Source organism: Ananas comosus, linkage group 11, assembly GCF_001540865.1.
Source record: "Ananas comosus cultivar F153 linkage group 11, ASM154086v1, whole genome shotgun sequence".
Lineage (NCBI taxonomy): Eukaryota > Viridiplantae > Streptophyta > Magnoliopsida > Poales > Bromeliaceae > Ananas > Ananas comosus.
Window position 1 is genome coordinate 3,869,272 of NC_033631.1, and position 16,287 is coordinate 3,885,558.

The 16,287-nt window shown below is 39.7% G+C and overlaps 2 long non-coding RNA genes across 8 annotated transcripts; both read left to right on the forward strand.

Annotated features, from left to right (window-relative positions):
- Nucleotides 6,211-8,291, forward strand: LOC109717775. Of its 3 annotated transcripts, none has more exons than XR_002218300.1 (6): nucleotides 6,211-6,481; nucleotides 6,577-6,641; nucleotides 6,726-6,795; nucleotides 6,881-6,961; nucleotides 7,077-7,141; nucleotides 8,163-8,291. It is a non-coding gene; the product is annotated as an uncharacterized LOC109717775 (long non-coding RNA). The 3 variants fall into 3 exon arrangements; XR_002218301.1 differs by having other exon boundaries at nucleotides 7,080-7,141; XR_002218299.1 differs by having other exon boundaries at nucleotides 6,894-6,961; nucleotides 7,080-7,141.
- Nucleotides 12,721-16,014, forward strand: LOC109717663. 5 transcript variants are annotated; one of them, XR_002218241.1, is made up of 7 exons: nucleotides 12,721-13,744; nucleotides 14,060-14,305; nucleotides 14,389-14,466; nucleotides 14,551-14,620; nucleotides 14,719-14,786; nucleotides 14,905-14,965; nucleotides 15,975-16,014. It is a non-coding gene; the product is annotated as an uncharacterized LOC109717663 (long non-coding RNA). The 5 variants fall into 5 exon arrangements; XR_002218240.1 differs by lacking the exon at nucleotides 12,721-13,744 and having other exon boundaries at nucleotides 13,967-14,305; nucleotides 14,902-14,965; XR_002218239.1 differs by lacking the exon at nucleotides 12,721-13,744 and having other exon boundaries at nucleotides 13,967-14,305.

Sequence of the window (16,287 nt, forward strand, 5' to 3'; positions counted from 1 at the left end):
AAACCATACTTCCAAAATTATATATATAATTAATTAATTTTATAAATAAATTGTATAACAACTTATTAGTAATAAAATTTTGATATCAAAATTTAAAATTTCGATAGAACTCTGACTCGATATCTATTAAAGTAGCGATTAAGTGAGCTACTTTACCAAATGCTTACTTTATAAAATAGCTCACTTAAGCGCAACCTCGCAGGTGTCAAAATAATCTTTTATGCCTATTCAGAAAGTATAGAGTAGCCATTTTATATTTCTATAAAATAGCTCACTTTCTTTTACCAAATGCCTATTTTACTGAAAATCTCACATGTTTTTATTCATACCGACGCGCGTCGACGGGGATGAATTTTGCGACCCTCTCTGCGCAATAGAGGAGCTGCTTCTTAGCCGCCGCTGATGGGATCGTACGGCATGTACCGTTTGGGTTCACTAACTCAAAAGTGAGAAGGCTCAGAGAGCATGGAAAGTGTTAGAACTACCTGATAGCCAAACATCAACATCCAAAATTTGTTTCCAGCAAGAGCAGAATCAAAGTAAAAAGGAAAATTTCCACTAAGGATTATTCCACTAATCAGATAAATTTTTTTTTTTTAAAAAAAAAACATTCCAATACAATAGTATGAATTTTTAAAAAAGAAACTGCATTAGAAGAAAGATAGATGAGATCAATTGAGAAAGAATCACCATTCAAGATTAGAATCCCACGAAGCACAAACCAGTTCGCAAAAGGGAAGCACAAACCAGTTCACAAAAGGGTGAATTATGCTTTAATCAGTGATCCTACTATTCTACAATGAGCAAAATAACAAATCCAACATCAGAACAATCGCCAAACAAATTTTGGCCGCAATCAACGAACAAAGCAACAACTCAACTCTTACAAAAGTAAAAGAACAATCAGATTTAGAGATCGCAACATGTATAGGAATCCCCACAATTTAGCTGTTCCAAAAGTAAAACAGCAACGAAACCTCCCCAATCCGATTCACAGATCCAAATTTCAACTTGGGGAGGATTTAAACACACGCAGAGATCGCGATTGCGCGATTGTACCACGATTATTGCGCGATTTAGACCGAATAAAAGGGAGAGACGACGAAAAGGGATTAGATCTAAACGTGTAATACCTCGAAGCTTCCACGATCGATCGATCGATCCCTCTCTGATGCCCGCGGAGCGCCCTACGATCGGCTCGGCATTTCGTCGAACAGGGCGCGAGGGCTAGGGGAGGGCGCGGGGGCCTGTGAGCTTCGATCGATCCCGTGATGGGGAAGATCCTCGCAGATCGGAGAAAGATGAAAGGCGGGATCAGGTAGAGAGAGAGATTTGCAGGATCTGCAGATTCACAGGGCGAGAACCTTCCGTGCCCTGCAGGATTTGCGATCGCAGGAACGGGTGGGTGGTGGTAGGAGGATAGCATACTGCGACAACTCTCTGAGCCCTGCGGGCTTTGCAGAGCCACAGGGGACAGGAAGGGCGATAGGGGAAAGAGGCGGGCAGAGGGGCGCGGGAATCGTGGGTGGGAGAGAGGGTAGGGATCGAAGGCGCGCGGGAGGGAACGGAAGAGACGGGGCGGACTACACGTAAGCCACAGTCCATTTCAAGGTGTGTTGGGTTCCACGTAAAATTGTGGAAAAAAATTTTTCGGTGGAAAAAATATTTTACGTCGTTTATTTTGGTTTGTAGGAAAAAAAAAAAGTTTTCCATGCCGATTGTTTGGTTAAAAGGAAAAGAAAAATTGATATATTATATATATTATACTCTTTTATATATATTATTAAAAAATATACGTTATATAATTAATAATTTATAATTATTATATTATTATTTTTTTATATAATTTATCAAAAAAAGATTATAAATTAAAAATTATAAAATGTAAAATAATATATATTATATTTATAATATATTATGATATTTATATAATAAATATTATTAAAATATTTATTAAATAAAATTAAAATATATTATATATAATATATATAATATATATATATATATATATATATATATATATATATATAATATAATAGTAAATTGCATTGTTGCCCCTTGAACTTTTGGCGAAGTTTCACTTTACCCCTCAAACTTCTAAAATAGACATTTAACCCGCTAAACTTTAATATTTCGTTCATGAACTTTTGGCGAAGTTTCACTTTACCCCTCGAACTTCTAAAATGGACATCTAACCCCCTAAACTTTAATATTTCGTTCATGTTACTCTTTCCGTCAGTTTTCCGTCAAGCTCCGTTAACCGGAAACTGACGGAAGGGGTAAAACGAATGAAATATTAGAGTTTAGGGTGTTAGATGTCTATTTTAGGAGTCTAGGAGGTTAAGTGAAACTCACCAAAAATTTAGGGGTTAACAATACAATTTACCCAAATTTTTACTATAAATTATTTTTATATTTTTATATTAAAAATTTCTAATTGGCTGAAATGAAGTACAAAAATTTTATTTAAGTGTATTTTATAGAACAATGCTTCTAAAGATAAAATGGACAAACGAGTACTACAGAAAATTAACTGAGAATTAAAATTTTTATATCCGAGTGAGGACACCTATTGTAAATCAACCATATTAGCGAGTACACTAGGATAGTAGAGTGTTCGAGCATCATAGGTAGTTAGTATCGCTCTTTTTTTAATCTTTAAGCCACTCTAATTCATTTCTTTCACTTTTATTTTATTACAATAAAATATAGGATAAATTATGGTATAATTTATTTTAGGATAATATATATATATATATATATATTCAAAATCAAGCATGATCATTAACTTGAAGATTAGTAGTCAATCCATAAGTAACATATTATAATAAAATAATTTATAGTCAAGAGTCCCCTACGGAGTAAATTGCACTACTACCTCCTGAATTTTTGGCGAGTTTCACTTAACCCCCCAAACTCCTAAAATAGACATCTAACACCCTGAACTCTAATATTTCATTCGTTTTACCCTTTCCGTCAGTTTCCTGTTAACGGAACTTGACGGAAAACTGACGGAAAGGGTAACATGAACGAAATATTAGAGTTTAGGGGGTTAGATGTCCATTTTAGGAGTTCGAGGGGTAAAGTGAAACTTCGCTATATATATATAGAGGGCCAGAGCTACTATTCTATTAATAGGATAGGAGCACTTGTCCTATCAAATTGTTTTTGATGATCGAGATTCCGAATTGATGATCGGAGCTGTTGAAGTTGATCTAGAGTATTTGAAATATCTAGAAACTAAATTTCATAAATTTTAAAAATTATTTACATGGTGATCAAAGTGTCGTAAAATCGATAATTTTTGACGGCCTATATGAGCCGTTTGCTTGTTTAACGGTGTAGAGCAATCCAAATTGCTTGAATTTTTGATAGAAAATTTTTTATACTATTTAGATAATGTTTGATAACTCTGATTATGAATTGAGAAAGTCTAACCTCTATTTTAAGAAGGTTATTCATTTATGACCATTCATTTTTTAACTCTTAAGATGAATTTGATAATGATTTTTAAATATTACAAAATTTGGTTTCTAAACATTTCTAATTGTGTAGATTAATTTCAACAGTGCCGATTATCAATTTGAAGCTCCGATCAATCAAAACGACTTGATAGGACAATGGCTCCAATCCTATTAATAGGATAGTAGCCGGACTCTATATATAGAACTAGGCTGGAATACTATTAATAGCACAAAGTTATTGGTGCTATTAGTTTTTTAGCCCTTAGATTGAGAAATGTGCGGTTAAGATGATGTGGGGTCCCCTAGGGTTGAGTGGGTGGTTGGTTGAATAGCATAATCTAACGGATAAAAATAATCAAAGGGTTAAATCTAACGGTGCTCGATAGTACTAAGCCCTTTGTACTATCGATAGTATCTCAGCGGGATTCTATATATATATATATATATATATAAAATTAAAGAGGGAGAGAGAGGTTCACTACTCTCTCTCTCTCTCTCTCTCTCAGGCAGTCCACGAGGTAAAGCCCACCTCGTGGACCGCATGCAAAAAGGCACATGAGCCCCGCCATATTTACTGTAGGTGGTTCACTGCTCTCTCTCTCTCTCTCTCTCAGGCGGTCCACGAGGTGAAGCCCACCTTGTGGACTGCGTGCAAAGAGGCTATGAGCCTCGCCATTTTTGCTCTAGCTTTTCGTTTTCCGCGATAATAGAGCGGAAAACGAAAACCCGAATTCTTCCGCGCATTTGTAAAAAGGGTTTTTCGAGAAATTTTTTTTTACAGAGAACCAAACATCAAAAAAATAGTTTCCAACTGAAAATTAATTTTCGGTGTACTTTTACATGGAGCCAAACACCCCCTTACCGTAATCAACATAATTGAATGACTGTCATTCTTAATTAGCCTTTTTTCATAACAAAACACTCGATTCTATTTTTATTGGCATTTTTCTGCATTCCTTTTTTAAACAAATAGTTAAGATGTTATTTTCCATATTGTTTAAAATACCATCAGCATCAGATAAATTTTTTGAGAAAAATATTCTGGTTTTGCTAGCCTTCTAATCAATATAGGAAGACTATATCTTTACTATTTATTTTTACAATCTAATTTTCCCTTTAAACCTCACAACAATTTATTTTTTTATATCATAATTACTTTTTCAGCCTAAGAGATTAGGGAAAAAACATTCTTTTTTCATAATAAATTCTAACTTGATATTTATGATCAACTCTGCTATTTCTACGCAATCCTTTTTCATAACAAACTTTACCTACATTGGGATTCTATATTTTTTTCCTTTTACCATAATTAACTTCATTCAACTACGAAAGCTTTGTCTACGCTTGAATTCTACATTTTTTTTAAATTACCTATATTCCTTTGTTGATATGTCATTTTCCAATGTTGTTTAAAAGGTCATCAGCATCAGATGAATATCTTTGAAGAAAAAAACGTTTACAATAACAATAGCAATAGGAATCACTAATTGTTTTAAAAAAACTAATTTCAAGGCAATACAAAATATTAAAATTCGAAATATAAAAAAATTTTGGAATTACGTTTGCAACTAAAAACATTAAGTTAAATTTATGATCTAAATCCAAATCAAAATTTAAACATGAGTCATTAAAAACTCTCAATTTTGTATCAATGTACTAACTTGATACACTTTAAACCACATGTTACTACAGTGAGAAAGTTCGAAATCACAGGACCTAATTTGATACACTTTAAACTACATGGTACTAAAGTGAGAAAGTGTGAAACCACAAGGAGGGTATTTGAAGTTTACCCAAATACAGAGGAGAATTGACAGGAGGCAAGCAAAGTTACTATCATGAGGCCTAGAGAGGAAGGGGGGGTGATAGGTGGACATTAGTGAATGTGATCTCGCCAACTTTGCACTTCATTTTTTATCTGTTTACAATGCACCAAAATGACTAATCAGACAGTACAGAGGTACTACAAAAGCCTTTTTCTGAGAGAGAGAAAAGAAAAAAATAAGAAGAAAGGAAAAAAAAAAACTTCTTCGACTTCTTAGTAAAAATCAACTGAGAAGGCCAAAATGCGACTTAATTCACTAAATTTGTCTAATTGCAAATTAGTCCCTCTTATGCACTAGGAGCCTCATGCGTCTGTTTTCGCATCAATTTCATACCAAAATGGATTCACCTCAAATCCACTCAAATCCACTCTCGCACTCACGCACACACAAGTGGCAAAAGTTTTTCCCTGCACTTTCTTCCCTTTTTTTTTTTTCATTCTTTTGTTGAATGCATTACTTGATGTTAAATATGCATGCATATATTTTTGCTGTCTTAATAGTAGGTATGTTAATATTTATTCCAAAAATTTTATCTTTCGCCATCACAATTTCCCTACAGCCGTAATTTTCAACCAAAATTTTATGAATGTTGCAACAAGTAGTCGAGAAAATAGAAAGCGCCGGAAGGTTATTCTTGGGCAACAAAGAAATAAGGGAATGGTTCAATGTACTGAATGTATTGTAATATACTGAACATTTGCAATTTGCGGAGTTCGAGTGTGTGGAACTATCCTACATGTTCTAAAGGGCTTGGACAAGTTTTTGTACAAGTTAGAGAATAATTGGATGGCCAAAAGTAAGAAAGTGCATTGATCTGACGAAATCAATATTTTTCTGCTTGGTGTACCGGTACAGCCATCATTGTGTATCGGTACACAATGGCAAAACGTGACAGCAGGGCTATTTTGGTAATTTCACAGCTCATCCCTATCCTTAACCCTCCAGCACGACTCCTGGACCCTTGTAGATGCTGTTAGAGCTCAGAGAAGGGCTTCTTCACCTCCTCCACTTTCTCTCTCTAGGGTTTCTCTCTCTTCGATTGGAGATCGCCGAATCGAGCTTATTTCGTGCCGCGTTCGTTGCTCGCTGGTTTGGAAACACAAGGGAGGTCTTTGGGTCATGGGGAGAAGTATTTTTACTGAGTTTCTGTGAGGTTCTCACCAAGGAAAGTTGATTCTCAGCTTTGGAGAGGTAATTAGCTTACTTCCCTCTTGATTGTGGTTTCGTATCGGATTTTGAGTTGATTGGATTTCCTTGCTTCCAACTGATGTAGATTCTGTTTTCAGCAGTAAAAAAAGAGTTATTTTGGCTGTGAATTATCAGTGAAAAGTTGCTTTAAGGCTGGACTAAGGTAATTAGTTATTATGAAGCTATTTTGAAGCTATTTGCAATCTACTTGAGTAACTCAACGCAGTTTGGAATGCCCTCTTCGCAGCAGGTTCTTGAACCACTTTGAGCTGAGCCTGGGCTCTTAGAAGTTGGTTTGGAGGATATTTTAACCAAGGGTAAGTAGAAATTCCTGTTAGAAAACTGATTTTCGCAAGACGCCAGCTATATTTATTAGTATTTGACGATTTTGATGTCGTTTAGTGTTTGTACGCAGCGAGAGTGCTACCGACCTTGGGATCACCTTCAGTTGGCATTGGAGAGCAATTATAGGCTTAACTTGAGGTATTAAGCTGGCCCAAAACAAGGATTTAAGTTACTACTTTGTTTTAAGTGCAAGTGTACCGAAAGTGGACATTTCAGATGTATGTTTGATACGGTTTTGATGCCTTATTTTCAGCAGGGCTGAGGCTTGATTGAGCTGAATTTCGGGACTCTTGTGGACTGATTTGAGCCTAGTAATAGGTGGGTTTGACTTAACCAAAGCAAGTGAAGCTCCCCTATGTTCTATATGTTACAATAGAATTGGTTTGGTTGTGCGCTATTGTGTTTAGATGAATGATAAAGGACTCGGAATAATCTTGCCACAACGTTTGATACAATTGAAATGAAACCTCTATGAAGTAGAGAGTAGTCATGCATAAAGTATTCATGCATAAAGTATTCATGCATTAAAAGTATTCCTGTTTAGTTCAGTTGAATAACCAAGTGATAAGTTTATTATGCTTCTACAAAGTAGAGAACAATGACATTCTCTTGACCCTATTGATAGTATATTAATAGTGGGAAGTTTCTAATGCAATATGTAAATTGGCATTACTTTTATGTGTTTACTAATCTAGTGGATACTAGCAAGTTTCATTGTTTATCATATTGAGAATTCCGATCAATAGATCGAAAGTGACAACATAGTGTACTATGACACGATGATTAAGATATACTGGGCTATGGACTTTGCTTGCTTGCCACTGTGCTCATTCGCACACGTTTGTGAGGGTAGCTCCCTACAAGCCGGCACTCCGGAGTTGGCCTACGCGACAGTTGCTCGCCCGTGCGGGATTGGGTGCCGAAGTGGATTGCCGTGGGGAGTGTATACTACCACGGGGCCATTAGGCGCGGCGCAAGCTGGACTACCTTGAGTAGGTCCTTATGAATGAAATGAAAGTACTAAATGACAAAGGACAGTAATGAATGCTCGTCAGATATAGTGTACAGTATTTACTTACACCTCCATGTTTATATTCATGTTTATAGTAGTTGCTATGCTTCTATTATTCAGTTGATTCATTACTGCAGAAATCATGATTACATGTGGATTACATGCCTATTGCTTGTTAGTATTGCATATATATATATCATGCAATTATCGCTTTTACTTTCATTTAGTACATCATGAGCCTAGTGGTGTAATTCGCCGAGGCTGGCGGCTTACCCACTGGGAACTATTATTAATAGTTCTCACGCCCTTTTTATTGTTGTTTTACAGAGCCATCTACCGGAGAGGATAGAGATTGTTGCAAGGAAGTCGTGTTTAGCTAGACATTGCTAGGAGCTTGCTAGTCGATCACCTTGCTACTCGGGCTACGGCCGAGGGTGATGTCCAGTGTATAGAGAGACTACCATTGTACAGATGTTTTGTGTACCCTGTGATGTATATGAGTTTTGGAACCTGCAATTATAGTTTTTATATTTCTTTTTGATGGGGAATTTTTGGATTGGTTACTTTTTATTCATCTGTTGATAGTATTTGGACTTTTACTTTGCTCTGATATCAGGATAGGATTGTTCTATGTGTTTTCTCCTATCGACTTACTTTCTTGTAGACGCCTTATATACTGCAGGTGTATGGCGGGTCTGTGCACGTACCGGATATACTTCCGCTGGTACCCGGGCGTGACAGATTATAATGGTATCAGAGCCTAAGGTTGAGTCTTAGTAGACCTAGCAAACCTTAGGCTGGTTGGACTATAAGGATAGGCTCGTTAGAGACGAGGTCTAGTCGAGTTTGTTGTCAGCGAAAGTATTTCGATTGGGTAATTTATAAACTCCGAATGGTAGGAGTTTGATCGGAATGTGCAATTACTAACTTTGCAAAGGGCCACGTTGGCGGCCGACAACGTGACATCGGAAGTTAGTGTGCGTTACATTTCAGTACTTTCGCTTGATTAGTTGGCTTATATCTGAAGTTAAGGTTCAATAGTATAGGTTTTATTAATCTATGTTTGTTTTTGTGCTGCAGCTTAAGATGCCTTTGACTCGTTCAAGAGTCGCTGGGGTGGTTGAGGCGGTGGATGCGGAGAAAGTAGGGACCTCTGTTACTTCTGGATCTAGTGGGATCCATGAGTTGCAGGATCAGCTTGCAAGGCTGACGGATTTGGTTACTCAGCAGGCTGCGGCAGCGCTACAGCAGATAGATGTCGAGCGGCGACAGGAGGATAGGATGAAGAGGTTAGAGATTTACTACTGCGGCAGACGACTGATAGAGAGATTCCTATCCTATACCTACAGTACCAGACAGGGATGCGACAGTGAGAGCATAGTCACCAGTACCGGACACACCCCCAGTAGCTCCGAGGGTAGAGACCCGACAGGAGGCAGTAGTACCACCACCAGTACCTGTAGCAACATCAGGGACAGTATTGCCAGAGATGGTGGGGGTTGAGGAGCGGGAGCGGATGATGGAACGACTGAATGAATTCCGTCGTTGCAATCCTCGTATTTTTGACGGTGAGAAAGCAAATCACTGGGTGGTCGAGAAATGGCTAATGCATATGGAGAAGCTATTTTATGATACTTTCGTCGAGGAGCGATATCAGGTTTGGTTTGCGACACACCGCCTAGATGGCGAGGCTTACAGGTGGTGGGTAGATATCCGTGAGGACCCCCGTGCGGATTTGCCAGCGATTACCTGGACGAGGTTCAAGGAATTACTGTTGACAATCTATTTTCCACAGAGTGTGAGGAGGCAGATGGAAAGGGATCTGAGAAATATGAGGCAGGGGGACAGGACAGTAGCAGAGTATGAGCGAGAGTTCTCCCGATTACTGCATTGTATTCCTTTTGTGGTTCGAGATGATGAGGACAAGGCCCGTATTTTTTAGGTGGGTTTGCGGCCTGCGATTTTCAGATTGGTCCAGACGTCAAACCTTTCTACTTACAGGAAAGTGGTGTATCGGGCATTGATCGTGGAGAAGGGGGCGAAAATTATGAAGGAAAGAGACATTGTGGATCGGAGTAAAGGAAAGAGACCAGTGACTGAGAGTAGTAGTCAGCAATCCTCCAGGAGACAGCCGAAGTATCCGAGAGGCCAGTCGGGCCAGTCGAGGGGTCGAGGTTCTTCAGCACCCCATGGAGCACCCGAGCGTCGTCGACAGCCACGTTGTGTCATTTGTTGTGCGCCTCACTTTCCGCAACAGTGTCCACAACGTGGGGGTAAGTGTTTTATCTGCGGCGAGGAGGGCCACTTTCGCTGAGAGTGCCCGAGAGGTTCTTCGCCTGCCCCATCATCAGCATCTGCACCTGCACCTTCAGCTCCGGGTCAGGGGACCCCGACAACACCCTCTCAGTACAGACGACCACTGGGACAGCGGCAGTCTGAGAGTCCTCGGCAGGGTTCGAGTAGGCGTATGTACGCTGCCCAGACAGAGGAGGCCGCAGCAGCTGAGGAGGTCGTAGCAGGTATCATTATGCTTTATGATATTCGTGTTCGTGCATTATTTGATACTGGTGCTTCACATTCTTTTATTGATCGGCAGTTTGCCGAGTTGCATAGCAGTCATTTAGCACCTACTTTGCATCCGGGACGAGTGATCGTGCCCAACCATACCTTAGATGTTCGTGAGTTTTGCCCTCGCTGTCCCGTTAGGGTAGGAGACTGGATTATGCCAGTGGATCTTTTGGCACTACACAAACTAGGTGAGTTTGATGTAGTATTGGGTATGGATTGGTTAACACAGTATTATGCGACTGTTGATTGCACGAACAGAACAGTAACCTTTAGGGAACCAGGTCAACAGGAGGTTGTTTATAAGGGATGCCAGAGTTCATTGTTCGCAATGACTATTAGCTCTTCGCGAGCACGACAATTGATTCGGAGGGGTTGTGTAGCTTATTTGGCTAGTATTTCTGTGAGCAATGGAGAAGCCGTCAAGATTGATGATATTCCGGTTGTGCGGGAGTTTGGGGATGTGTTTCCAGCTGAGTTGCCTGGTATGCCACCTGATAGGGAAGTTGAGTTTGTGATAGATCTTGTCCCTGAGACTACCCCAATCGCAAAAACACCCTATAGGATGGCACCCGCTGAATTGAAAGAACTGAAGGCACAGTTACAAGATTTATTGGATAAAGGTTTCATTCGACCGAGTGTGTCGCCTTGGGGAGCACCGGTTTTATTTGTTAAGAAGAAGGATGGATCTCTTTGATTGTGTGTGGATTATCGAGAAATCAATAAAGTCACAATCAAGAATAAATATCCATTACCCAGAATCGACGATTTATTCGATCAGCTGCAAGGATCGAAAGTATATTCCAAGATTGATTTGCAATCAGGTTATCATCAGCTTAAGATCAAGCCTGAAGATGTTTTCAAGACCGCTTTTAGGATACGGTATGGGCATTATGAATTTACAGTTATGCCATTTGGACTGACAAATGCCCCAGCAGCCTTTATGGATTTAATGAATCGTGTCTTTAAGCCCTATTTGGTCAGGTTTGTGGTCGTATTTATCGACGATATTTTGATATATTCTCGAAGTGATGAGGAGCATGAAAACCATTTAAGAGTGGTGTTACAAGTACTTCGAGAAAAGAAACTGTTTGCAAAATTGAAGAAATGCGAATTTTGGCTTCGAGAAGTAGCATTTCTGGGACATGTCATTTCAGAGGCTGGAATAGCTGTGGATCCAAAGAAGATCGAAACGATTAAAGGTTGGCCTAGACCGACCAAGGTTACAGAGATTCGGAGTTTCATTGGTTTGGCGGGATACTACCGAAGATTTGTGGAAGGATTTGCAAAGATGTCTACTCCTCTCACTCGACTCACACATAAAGGAGCTAAGTTTCTTTGGAATGAAACCTGTGAAAGAAGCTTTCAGGAGCTAAAAGAACGGTTAACCACTGCTCCGATTCTAGCATTATCTGTTACTGGAGTGGATAATGTTATTTACAGTGATGCATCGCTGAATGGATTAGGGTGTGTTCTAATGCAGAATGGTAGAGTAATTGCTTATGCATCTCGCCAATTAAAGGATTATGAAAATAACTACCCTACGCATGATCTAGAGCTGGCTGCTATAGTTTTTGCCCTAAAGCTTTCGCGCCACTACCTCTATGGCGAGCGTTACGAAGTTTACACAGATCATAAAAGTTTATAGTATCTGTTTACGCAAAAGGAATTAAACTTAAGACAACGTAGATGGTTGGAGTTGCTCAAGGATTATGATTTGACCATCCTCTATCATCTAGGAAAAGCTAATGTTGTAGCTGATACTTTAAGTCGAAAATGGATGAAAAATTTGGCGATGTCGATAACTTTACAACCACTGTTGGTAAAAGAAATGGAGCAGCTGAATTTGGAGGTTGCAGCTCCTGATACGCCTTGGATACTTATGTCATTGGTGGTGCAACCTACCCTGATCGATCAAATTAAAGAAAAGCAAGCTCAAGATGAATTCTTGCAAAAGATTCGAGCAAAAATCACTGTTGATCATGTTGGTGATTTTCGAGTGGATGATCAGGGATTGTTAAGATTTGGTGATCGACTCTGTATCCCAACCGACTCTGACATTAAAGAAGAGATTTTAAAAGAAGCACATCGGGCGCCGTATACTTTACATCCTGGAAGTACGAAAATGTATAAAGATTTGAAGTTAACTTACTGGTGGCCTGGAATGAAAAAGGAAGTTGCAGATTTTGTGGCTAAATGCTTAACCTGTCAGCAGGTTAAAGCTGAACATCGACTCCCTGCAGGAAAACTTCAGAGCCTACCCATACCAGTGTGGAAGTGGGAAAGGATCACTATGGATTTCATTGTTGGGTTACCTCGCTCACAGGCAGGTCACGATGCCATTTGGGTAATTGTAGACAGATTGACCAAATCTGCCCACTTTATTCCAATCCATACAGTTTGGTCGGGGGAGAGACTTGCACAAGTGTACCTTGATGAAATTGTGCGATTACACAGAGTACCAGCTTCTATTGTTTTAGATCGAGACATCCGCTTCGTTTCACATTTTTGGAGAAGTTTACAAGAGGCCATGGGTACCCGATTGGATTTCAGTACTGCTTTCTACCCCCAAAGTGATGGGCAGTCCGAGCGTACCATCCATACCATTGAGGATATGTTGCGGGCCTGCGTGATTGATTTTCAGGGCAGTTGGCCACAGTTCTTGCCTATGGCAGAATTTGCTTATAACAATAGTTATCAAGCAAGTATTCAAATGGCACCGTTTGAAGCTCTTTATGGGTAGGAAGTGCAGATCACCACTTCATTGGAGTGAAGTGGGGGAAAGATTAGTTTTGGGTCCAGATATGTTGCAAGAAGCTGAAGCTAAAGTTCGACTTGCACGAGAACGTTTGTTGACCGCTCAAAGCCGACAAAGGAGCTATGCGGATAAACGTCGGCGAGAACTGAAATTTCACGTTGGCGATCATGTATTCCTAAAAGTTTCACCGACAAAAGGAGTTAAGAGATTTGGAATTCGTGGAAAGCTGAGTCCTCGGTTTATTGGACCCTACGAAGTGTTGGAGCGGATAGGCCCCGTAGCGTATTGGCTTGCTTTGCCGCCGAACCTATCGGAAGTGCATAATGTGTTTCATGTATCTACACTGCGGAGTTTGTTTTTGATCCGACCCACATATTGGAAAGTACTCCAGTGGAATTACGAGAAGATTTGAGCTTTGAGTAGCATCCAGTAAGAATACTAGCTCGAGAGGTGAAACGGCTTCGAAACCGTGAGATACCCTACGTAAAGATCCGTTGGAGCAATCATGATGAACGGAAAGCTACTTGGGAACTGGAAAGTGCAATGCAAGAGCACTATCCCTATCTTTTCTCGACAAAATTTTGAGGTATGTATTTACAAGTTTCGCGGACGAAACTTCTTTTTAGGAGGGGTGAATGTAATACACTGAACTTTTGCAATTTGCGGAGTTTGAGTGTGTGGAACTATCCTACATGTTCTAAAGGGTTTGGACAAGTTTTTGTACAAGTTAGAGAATGATTGGATGGCCAAAAGTAAGAAAGTGCATTGATCTAGCGAAATCAGCATTTTTCTGCTTGGTGTACCGGTACAGCCATCATTGTCTACCGGTACACAATGGCAAAACGTGGCAGCAAGGCTAGTTTGGTAATTTCACAGCTCATCCCTATCCTTAACCCTCCAGCACGACTCCTGGACCCTTGTAGATGCTGTTAGAGCTCAGAGAAGGGCTTCTTCACCTCCTCCACTTTCTCTCTCTAGGGTTTCTCTCTCTTCGATTGGAGATCGCCGAATCGAGCTTATTTCGTGTCGCGTTCGTTGCTCGCTGGTTTGGAAACGCAAGGGAGGTCTTTGGGTTGTGGGGAGAAGTATTTTTACTGAGTTTCTGTGAGGTTCTCACCAGGGAAAGCTGATTCTCAGCTTTGGAGAGGTAATTAGCTTAACTTCTCTCTTGATTGTGGTTTCGTATCAGATTTTGAGTTGATTGGATTTCCTTGCTTCCAACTGATGTAGAGGCTGTTTTCAGCAGTAAAAAAAGAGTTATTTTGGCTATGAATTATCAGTGAAAAGTTGCTTTAAGGCTGGACTAAGGTAATTAGTTATTATGAAGCTACTTTGAAGCTATTTGCAATCTACTTGAGTAACTCAACGCAGTTTGAAATGCCCTCTTCGCAGCAGATTCTTGACCCACTTTGAGCTGAACCTGGGCTCTTAGAAGTTGGTTTGGAGGATATTTTAACCAAGGGTAAGTAGAAATTCCTGTTAGAAAACTAATTTTCGCAAGACGCCGGCTATATTTATTAGTATTTGACGATTTTGATGCCGTTTAGTGTTTGTATGCAGCGAGAGTGCTACCGACCTTGGGATGACCTTCAGTTGGCATTGGAGAGCAATTAGAGGCTTAACTTGAGGTATTAAGCTGGCCCAAAACAAGGATTTAAGTTACTACTTCGTATTAAGTGCAAGTGTACCGAAAGTGGACATTTCAGATGTATGTTTGATACGGTTTTGATGCCTTATTTTTAGCAGGCTGAGGCTTGATTGAGCTGAATTTCGGGACTCTTGTGGACTGATTTGAGCCTAGTAATAGGTGGGTTTGACCTAACCAGAGCAAGTGAAGCTCCCCTATGTTCTATATGTTACGATAGAATTGGTTTGGTTGTGCGCTATTGTGTTTAGGTGAATGATAAAGGACTCGGAATAATCTTGCCACAATGTTTGATACAATTGAAATGAAACCTCTATGAAGTAGAGAATAGTCATGCATAAAGTATTCATGCATTAAAGTATTCCTGTTTAGTTCAGTTGAATAACCAAGTGATAAGTTTATTATGCTTCTACAAAGTAGAGAACAATGACATTCTCTTGACCCTATTGATTGTATATTAATAGTGGGAAGTTTCTAATGCAATATGTAAATTGGCATTACTTTTATGTGTTTACTAATCTAGTGGATACTAGCAAGTTTCATTATTTATCATATTGAGAATTCCGATCAATAGATTGAGAGTGACAACATAGTGTACTATGACACGATGATTAAGATATACTAGGCTATGGACTTTGCTTGCTTGCCACCGTGCTCATTCGCACACGCTTGTGAGGGTAGCTTCCTACAAGTCGGCACTCCGGAGTTGGCCTACGCGACAGTTGCTCGCCCGTGCGGAATTGGGTGCCGAAGTGGATTGCCGTGGGGAGTGTATACTACCACGGGGCCATTAGGCTAGGCGCGGCGCAAGCTGGACTACCTTGAGTAGGTCCTTATGAATGAAATGAAAGTTACTAAATGACAAAGGACAGTAATGAATGCTCATCAGATATATTGTACAGTATTTATTTACACCTCTATGTTTATGTTCATGTTTATAGTAGTTGCTATGTTTCTATTATTCAGTTGATTCATTACTGCAGAAATCATGATTACATGTTGATTACATGCCTATTGCCTGTTAGCATTGCATATATATATCATGCAATTATCGCTTTTACTTTCATTTAGTACATCATGAGCCTAGTGGTGTAATTCGCCGAGGCTGGCGGCTTACCCACTGGGAACTATTGTTAATAGTTCTCACGCCCTTTTTATTGTTGTTTTACAGAGCCATTTACCGGAGAGGCTAGGGATCGTGGCAAGGAAGTCGCGTCTATCTAGACATTGCTAGGAGATTGCTAGTCGATCACCTTGCTACTCGGGCTACGGCCGAGGGTGATGTTCAGTGTATTGAGAGACTACCATTGTACAGATGTTTTGTGTACCCTGTGATGCATATGAGTTTTGGCACCTGCAATTATAGTTTTTATATTTCTTTTTGATGGGAAATTTTTGGATTGGTTACTTTTTGTTCATCTGTTGATAGTATTTGGACTTATACATTGCTCTGATATCAGGATAGGATTGTTCTATGTGTTTTC